The sequence below is a fragment of the Mustela putorius genome, unplaced genomic scaffold (assembly GCF_011764305.1).
Source record: "Mustela putorius furo isolate JIRA1106 unplaced genomic scaffold, ASM1176430v1.1 tig00000081_pilon_pilon_pilon, whole genome shotgun sequence".
In the NCBI taxonomy this organism is placed as follows: Eukaryota; Metazoa; Chordata; class Mammalia; order Carnivora; family Mustelidae; genus Mustela; species Mustela putorius.
The window spans coordinates 938,243-947,913 of NW_025421272.1; positions in this window are offsets into that span (position 1 = coordinate 938,243).

Genomic DNA, 9,671 nt, shown 5'->3' on the forward strand with positions numbered 1-9,671 from the left:
GGCTAAAAGGCTTTGAAACTCCCTATAGGGCCAAATCAATATTGCTACTCTCATTCTGTGCCCAAGGGGAGCTTTTAGGAACTGCTTACCCAGAGCAAAGCAGGACGGTTGAAGGTCCCCTTTGACATCAGCCCAGGCCACCCTCTGACTTCTTCCACCAAGCATATGAGTGCCTTGAAATAGAGCCCCCTAAGTAGAGACCCAGCAGCATACAGGGCATCCCCCCTAGGGTCTGAAGTGGCTTCCTCCTTTGACAAGTCACAGGACTGGGTTTCTTTGGCCCATCTCCCACCTGTCCCACTCGCACCTGGGCAAAAATCGGTGGCAGCAGCTCAAGACTGTTCGCCTATTTTATTGACCTCTCCCCAGTGGACCCTGGAAAACACCCATCTCCTGTAGACCACCAAGGCAACAGCTCTTCTTTTTTTTTTTTTTAAATATTTTATTTATTTATCAGAGAGAGAGGGGGAGAGAGAGCGAGCACAGGCAGACAGAATGGCAGGCAGAGGCAGAGGGAGAAGCAGGCTCCCCGCCGAGCAAGGAGCCCAGTGTGGGACTTGATCCCAGGACGCTGGGATCATGACCTGAGCCGAAGGCAGCTAGCTGCTCAACCAACTGAGCCACCCAGGCGTCCCAGCAACAGCTCTTCTTGAAGGCCTAGGAACCTTCAGGTTTATGAACCATCCTCCTTCTCAACACCCAGTTGATTCTTGTGGCCAAAAATCCAAACTGTAATGTGCACATGAATCTCCCTGAAAATCTTCTTGAAATACAGATTCTGGTTCAGTAACACTGGGGGGAGGCCTGAGACTCTGCATTTCCAACAAGTGCCTAAGAGATGCCAAAGCTACTGGTCCACCGACCACACTTTGAATGCAGGAAGTGTGTACTTCTTACCAACAGGCTGATCACAAGGAAGTCTAGAAACCAGAAAACAATTTGGACTAAAACAATGAGTCTGCTGTTTCTAGAGTTTTACAATCTTGATACCACTTCTGATGGCCTTCTATTAGTGTCCCCTTCTGCTGAGGGCGATCCAGGGAGGTTTCTAATTTTTGCAAAGAACATTTCCTAATACCCAAAAGCATTTTGCCCCTCAAAGTAAGAGCAGGTTAGTCTCAGTCCCACTCCATACCTTCCAGCCCCAACCACCACAGCCTGGTTAGACCCACCTGCTTCTCAAAGGGACCAAATACTTTGAGAGGGGCTTCTGAACATTTACATCTCCTTCAACAATATAAAAGAGGTTTTCAAAAATTACCCTGGGGATTCCTCATTGCCCTCATAATATTTTTCCAGAAAGAGACCTGAGGTTCCTTTCTGAGCTTCTGTCCCTTATTCTCCTCCCAGCCCCCTTGCTCTCTATTGTACATTAATTAACTGGTAACAAATTACTCCCTAATTGCAAACCAGTTTACCCATTATGTACAGGCTCTCACCCACACCAGCAACACCAGGTCATGGGCATCCCTCTTCCATTTGGCAGAGACTGGGGGTGGGGTTTACTTTTCTTGGCCCCACCCCTCCATTATTCACCTGATTGGTCCCATTCCAGAATCCTGATTGCTTCTTGGTGGAAAGTAGGGCATTCTTTCTTCAAGGTCCAAAATTCCACAGGCCCAGTGGGGGCTTAGGGCAGAACCCCTTCACTGGAGGACTGACTTCACAAGGGAGCAGCTACCCTGGGGGAATCTAGACCCAGGCTGGAGACTACGGTGAAACAAAAATGCAGATTTCCCTGTGAAATTTCCTGATTTTTAAATATCAGTGACAAATTTAAAAAGGTTTTAAAAGCTGTGTAGGGGCACCTGGGTGGTTCAGTTGGTTAAGCCTCTGCCTTAGGCTCAGGTCATGATCCCAGGGTCCTGGATTTGAGTCTGCTTCGAGCTCTCTGCTCAGCAGGGAGTCAGCTTCTCCCTCTCCCTCTTCTCCTCCCCTGCTTTTGCTCTCTGTCAAGTAAATAAATACAACCTTTCAGAAATAAAGTAAAATAAAAGGCTTTGTGGGCCAGAGACATGTCTGTGGGCAGGACCTGGCCCACCAGGCACTGAGAGGTACGGTGGGGAGTGGTGAATGCCTAGAGGTAGCCAGGATGGAGAGGAGGAGTCAGGAAGGACACTGACTACATCCTGGACCCTGGAACACAATTACCCTGGCAAAGATGGGCGCCATGGGCAGGTATCAAGCAGCTATTATATGCAACGTCTGTGCTAATTTGGGAGGATGGGTTACAAAGTACACTGTGAGGCTTCACTCTCCTCCAAGGCAGGGTGGGAATACGTCAGGAGACCTGGGTTCTAGTCCTGGCTTGCCCTCCTATAATTGCTTTGTGTCCTTGAGTTAGTTCATCAACTCTGGGATTCAGCACACGGCCCGGGTTGGCAACAGGTTAACTAAATCGTGGGAGGGCAGATTATGAAGGACACTGAGTATCTTGTAGGGAGTTTGGGCTGGATCTGATTAGGGGGTGGAAGCCATTGCAGGTTCTTGAGCAGGAGAATGCCCTTCTGAGGAAAGCATTTCAGGAAATGAATCGGACCACATGTACAGAGAAGAGGGTCACATAACACCCAGGTGTATAAGCAGCTAAAGCTTGTGCAAATCAGAGCTTATCACCCCTAGCTCAAGAGCCTTCAGTGGCTCTCTCCAGCCCTCAGTGAAGTCCTTCCTTCTTACCATGGTCCACAGGCAGGAACATCACAAGTGTATGATCTGTGCAGTGCCATGGGGTACCACACTTGGTTTAATGCTCCTGTCACAATCTTGAAATTCGTAATGATATTTGAACACAGGTTTTCCTGTTTTCATTTTGCACCAGACCCCACAAATTATATAACCATTATCACCTACGAGGACCCTTTGGCCTGGCTCCTGCTCCCCTCTCCCTTTTCATTCCCACCCGACTCCTCCTTTACCCTTCAAACTGCAGTCACATTGATCCTCCATCAGTTCCTGGAGGTTGTTCCTGCATTTGCACAGCCCATTCCCCCTGCCTGGAACACCACCCCTCACAACACCAACTCAGTTCTTTGTTCAGCAAATTTCTTCTTATCCTCCAGATCCAGCCATAATTATCTCCTGAGAGACACCTTCTCTGACCTCCCAGGATTATCCATTCGAAACGCATCTTGAAAAATGATTTCAAGTAGGCCCCCAGGACGTTCTCCCATGGTCATGCGGCCCCTCCTTCACGAGCTCACCCAAATCGTGATGATAACTTTATATGGTGCTCTGTCTGCCGAGTCTGTCTCCCCATCCAGACTGTCAGCTCCACGAGACCTGCCAAGTTGCAGCATATGCTCTTGAACCTCTGGCTGGCTGGCTGCAAGGAGAGGCTCAGAGACGGCTTACATGGGGAAAAAGGAGGGGAAGCCACTTCTTACCCATCTGGGACCTTTCCTCTGTGCGACAGACATTTGCAGAATGCCCGGACCACACACCCAACAGGGTCTGCTCTGGCTCTGGCCTTTCCCCAGCTGGAGCCCCTTGGCTCCAGACCCTCTCGCCTTGCCCCTTTCTCAGTGATGGGATGATCCTAAGGGTGCATTGGGAAGGGGATGTATTTCACAGGGTCAAGCTTTAGTCTAAAAGGAGCCATAATGAGGGCATTTCAGACCTGTCAGCAGAACACCCATGGGTATTTGGGGGCTTCATGCTTGTAAAGGTTTTTTGAGTGACTAATAGCCAACCGAGGAAAAGTTTTCCTCTCTTAACCAAGTAAATAAGAACATTCACACCACAAGAGGTGGAGGGAAGGGGTGGAGTTTGCACAAAACATAAAAAATTGTTGACCCTGGCAAGGTAAGAACAGAAGTAGCATCACATCTGTTCAGATAGCTAATACTTACTAAGCAGTGCCCACGTACCAGGATCTAACCTAAGCTCTTGACATATGCAAGTTCCTGAACGCTCACCCCCGACCTTATGAGGTTGGACCTATTCCTCTCTCCATTTTGTGGATGAGGACATTGAAACCTAATGCCACACACCGAGGAAGTACCCAGATCTGTCCAACTCCAGATCTGTCCTGAACCTTCACTACCTCAAAACAGCTGCTCAGCTGGCTTACTGTGTGATTGGGGCAAATTCCTCAACCTCTCTCAGCCTCAGATTCTTCACCTATAAATTGTTCCTTATTCAAACCACCCTGTGCTACGTGCTAGAATTAATTCTTTATAAATGTTAATTCTCTGCTTGAGCCCTCATGACAGCCCAAGGAGAGAGAAAATGTGGCAGAAACAATGCTTTGGGTTCTCCAACCTATTCCCTCTTCCTGTGCACACAGGAAGGGCACAGCCTCAACCTCGCTTGCAGTCCTAGGCAAAGCAATTAAGAGTGTGTGAGCCTCTTGATTTCTGGGTTCCCTTTCTACATGCGTAAGACTCAAAAACAGATTCCAGGAGGGCGTGAGGGAGTTGTTGCTTGGAAGAGAGGTGCCTTCCAAAAGAGATAGGTTAGGAGAGCTCTGCCCTTTATCGGAGTTTGTGTGAGTGAGAAATAAACTCCAACTGGGTTAGGCCACTAAGATTTTTGGTTTGTTACATTAATTACACTGAATAAAACTGTATACCGGGCGCCTGGCTGACTCAATGGGAAGAACATGCGACTCTTTATCTTGGGGTCATGAGTTCAAGCCCCACACCATGTGTAGAGATTACTTAAATAAATAAATAAACTTAAAAAAAAAAAAACCTGTATACCAGTTATTAATTGCCACAGCAGTGCTGCATAACAGATCACCCCAACCTTAGTGCCTTAAAACAGCAACCATTTATTTAGCTCATGATTTCACCGATGGGCAATTTGGGCTGAGCCTAGATAAAGGTTCTTCTGGTCTCAGTTGGGCTTACACATTCATCTGTGGTCAGCCGAGGGATCAGCCGGTGACTGATGAGCACAGCCACAGCTCGGACAACTTGTTCCTGTTCCGGTGGTCTTTCACCCTCATTCAAGAGACCCCGGTCTGGTCACATGCCAGCCTGGAAGTTTCCAAGAGAACGAGCAGAAGCTTACAAGATCTCCCTAAGGATTCAGTCTCAGTACTGGCAGTGTCATCTCCCCTGTATTCTGTTAGCGAAAATAAGTCATTGGCTGAGCCCTGATTCAAGGGGAGAGGAAACAGATTCTGTCTCCTCATGGGAGGGATTTCAAGGTCACATTGCAAAGGGTCTTGCTTAGAAGGAGCAAAGCATTGCAGTGATTTTTGCAAACAATCTACCACGGGAGATATTAGTACCCCCCAATTGAAAGACGAGGAAACTGAGGCCCAGGAAGATGAAGCAGATAATAATTGGAACAGAATCCAGCACCCTAGCCTCCTAGGAAAGAGGGCCCCAAATCTGGATCTTGCTCTAGCCTTTGAGGCTGGGGAATATCTTAAGCTCCAAACCCAAAGTATCTGTGATTTCAGTGAGCTGGGGCTGGCAGACAACTTTTCCCCTCCTGGCCTTCGTGCATCATATGTCCCTAAAGACCCACCTTGCTGTGTGACACAGGCATAGCTCACACCCACTCTGTGCCTCAGATTCAGAGGGCAAAGTGTAAAGAGATAAGAGCTCAGCCTCTGGAATCATAGCACTGGGTTCCAATCCTGACTCACCTGCTAAGCATCCCAGGCAAGTCCCTTTCCCTCTCTGAGCTTATATTCCTCTCTCTTCTGCAAAATGGGGGGACAAGAGGAGTCCCCACTTCAGCGGCTATTGTGAGAATTGAATTCGTGAATGTATCATGTAAATGCATAGTATAAACCACTTACTTCCCCCCAGATGGGCTTACTGTCTGGCGGGTAGAATAGGATCTTCTCAGCCAAACCCCCATTTTAAGAGGAGAAAACAGAGGCTTGGGCTGGGGATGCAAATTGCCAAGGCCACACAAAGCTAAGGAGCCATGATGTCCCCAGCAGTCAGGTTTGTCTGATTCCAGGGGCCAAGGTCTTAACTTCCCTAGAGTTTGGGAGTCCTGGGTTTGAGTCTCTACTCTGTCTCTTGAGCCACGTGACCTTGGGCAAGTCCCTTTTTTCTCTGGGTGTTTTTTTTCCTCATCTCAGTAAATGCAGCCTGCCCCTAATGCCTCATGTAGTTTCCTCAAATGGGAAAATACACAAAAGTGCTTAGCACAGCGTCTGGGACAGACGTGTATGTGCTCAGCAGCTGGAGGCAGCCGCAACCATAAGAGGCAAGCTGCTTAACTCTGTGCCTCAGTTTCTCTATCCTTCAAATAGGGCTAATAGCAATCTTATCTCAGTGGGTGACTGTGAGGAATAAACGAGTTACTGTGGGCTAAGCCTTAGCACCAATCTTGGCACCGGTATGCGCTTCGCAAGCCCTTGCTATTATTTTTAAAAGTTCTGAAACCTGTTCCAGGCCAGCACGAGACAATGGGGGTGATCCTAGCCCTCCACTTGCTGTAGCTCCAGGCCCTGTCTTTGCTGCCACTCAGCTATTATTAGGCCCAGAGTCCTCATCTCAAATCCAGATGGGGAGCTAGAAGGGTGGGCAGGGCCAGGCCTGGCTGGCGGATGGCTGGGAAAGCTGCTCCAGAGGCCGGTTTGGGTTTGGGCCCCACCCCGCCTGCCCTCCCTCGCCTGCAGTGGGTCCAGCCGCCACGTCTCCACTTGGCTCTGAGGCCTGCACCGAGCACTCCCTCCCACCGTGGCCGCCTCCTCTGGGAAGGTTCAGAGCATTTCCACAGCCTCAGCACTTTTCTGCCTGGCCGGGAGAGGCCAGGCCTGCGTGGAAACTACCAACTGGACCCTGCTCGCCTCTGGAGCTGGCAAAGGGACCATCTGCCCTCCCGCCTTGAGGTCTGTGCCTCCCATGAGGGCTATTAGGTCCTCCAAGGGGAAGGGGCCACACAACTGGGCTCAGGCCTCAGCCCTCAGCCCTACCACCGACATGTTGTATCCACTTGAACAAGTGACTTTCCCTCTCTGAGCTTCAGTGTCTTTATCTATCAAATGGCTATAATCTGAGCATCTACCTCATTGGGCCGTGGTGATGATTAAATGGGTGAAGGGTACATAATGAGCACTCAGTATGTGCCAGGTGTTGGTATCTCAGGCCTGGGTGTGCCAGGCCAAGGGGGAAACAAGGGATTTGGGAGGCTGGGATCAGGGGTACGGAGGGTCTCCACTTCCAAGCTGCTACATAATCTAAAGCCTGTTCCTTGCCCTCGTTGGGACTCAGAGCACTTACTCAGATCACAAGGTGGGCATCTAGGACTCCACGATGCCAAGATTCAGCTGCTATGCTGAATAGTTAAGAAATAGGACAAGAGCCCATGTGGGCAGATGGCAGATCCCAAACGTTAGAGGAGAGGGCAGGGTACTGTGGTTAAGAATAAGGATTCTAGGGACACCTGGGTGGCTCAGTCATTAAGCATCTGCCTTCAGCTCAGGTCATGATCCCAGGGTCCTGGGATCAAGCCCTGCATGGGGCTCCCTGCTCTGCAGGGAGTCTTTTCTCCCTCTCCCACTCCCCCTGCTTGTGTTCCCTCTCTCGCTGTCTCTCTCTCCCTCTCTCTGTCAAATAAATAAAGAAAGAAAAAAGAAAAGAAAGAAAGAAAGAATAAAGATTCCAGGTTCAAATCCTGTGTGAGGGGTGGACATGGCCTGGTCTCGCTGAGCCGGTCTCCTCTTCTGTATAATGATGGTCCTTCCTTACAGGTCTACAGAACTGTGAGGGTCTTGGTAATAACAAAATTGCCACTCATGTATTATAAGGGCGATCTGGAGCCAGGCTCCAACCCACTGAGTGGCAATTACACAGGGCTACTATCATGACCTCAGATGGATGTCAAACATCAGAGAACCCCCCAGAAGTCACAAGAGGTCCAGGCCAGCCCATCCTGAATCCTCTCCTTTTTCCATGAAACTGGGTTAGTGGGGTTCCTGGGCATCTCAGGCCCCCTTCTTCCCGGAGCCCACTTGACTCCAAGCTTCCAATGAAGAGTCACTCCTTTCCCATCCTTCAGCACTTAAAGCCAGGTCCCCTTTTTCTCCAAGGCCGGAAGTTTATCTGGTACTGTTGCTCAGAGAACACAGCAGCTGGATGACATCATACAGGAGACAGCCTTGCCAAACCTGTTTGCCAAACAGGTCCCCATTCCTATTCCTGGGACTGCTGGCCATGACCGTGGGAGCCTCCAGTTCTGCCTATGAGGAAGGTTACAGCCCTTAGATTCCACCAAGCTCAATAAGGACCAGCTCTCCTCAAGGACCTTATGCTCTAGCTTCATCTATTTGACATTTTCCCAACAAAATCCTCACAGTCCTACCTCCCTTCCTTTGTTCATGCTCCTCCCTTCACCAGATTGCCCTTCCCCATCCCCTCAGCATGCCAAACAGCAAGTGAGGACTTCGTTGTGTACAATTTTTAGAGTCCACATACCATGTCTCCCCCTACTCTGATTAGGCTGTGAGACCCCAACAGCAGGCACAGCTCTGACCCATGTCTAACCCTCCCTGTGCCCAGCAGCCCCTGTACTCCCTCAGAGGCCCAAGGTTCTGGCCTTGGCTGGCCTCACAGCCACTTGTGAGCATATCCCAAGGTAGGGTCTCCCTGAAAGTCTTGGAATTTTATGTTGTATAGTCAGTCTAGTGAGGAAAGGGCTTAGGAAGCTCAGGCCATAATTCCTCCACTCTTCAGATAAGGAAATTGAGGCTTTGAGGGGACCAAAACTTTGCCTGGGGCAGAGCCATTGCTAAGACCCATCATCTCTCTTGCCTTCTGCAGGACCCAAGCTGGGAGTAGGGGAAGCCAGGGTGATTCAGGGATCTGGCACTGCCAGCTTGGTAAAATATTTATTCTCAGACTCGGGCACTGGAGCAAAATATTACCCTTGGCTCCTGAGCTGCTCCATCCACTCCCTGCTCTTCCAGTCCAGGACTGGACCTGGAGGAATCTGGACCCTTTCTGTTATAGCCCCTTGCCTGGGGAAGGCCTGAAGCAGGCCGGTCAAATCCCCTCATTTTACAGATGGATAGACTGAGGCCCAACCTCCCCAGTGCCTTGAAGATACGTACATTTTGTTCACCTGAGATTCAGGGCCCACCTCCATCTCCATTTCCCGCTTCATCTACAACCCGTTTCTCCTCCTTTTCCTACTTACAAACCTCCCAGCCTTAATTCACACTATTCCCTGCCGCAAATACCCTTCCATGCCTTTCCCCATCTTCTCTGTGTGATGGATTTCTTCACACCCTTCCTCAAGGACCATTATGCAAATCACCTCCTTCTAGAAGTCTTCCAGGATTTCCCCCATCCTAGAGGAAGCAAGATGGAGGAAAGGGCCTTAGGCATGGGGCAGAATTCCACTCAAGTTTGAATGCCATTACCAGCCCAAGGTGCCTTCACTTCCCTAAGTTTCCTCCTCTGTAAAATCCAGGTAATACTTATCTTGCACAGTGCTTAACTTGCAATAGGCCAAACCCTGTGTCTGACATGCAATGGGTGCTCAATTACTGAAAGGCTCTCCTCGTGGGATGTTTGCTCCTTTCTGGGCTGTGGATGAAGGCTTCCTGGGCACTGTACCTGGCTACCCTTTGATCTTTGTTTTGCCACCCCCGTCATCCCGCCCCACCCTTTGCAGGGAGGAAGAAAGAGTCTGGGCGGTAGGTCTGGAGGAGGACCCCAGCCCTGAGGGTTCAACCTCAGGAAGGGACCCACGCACCT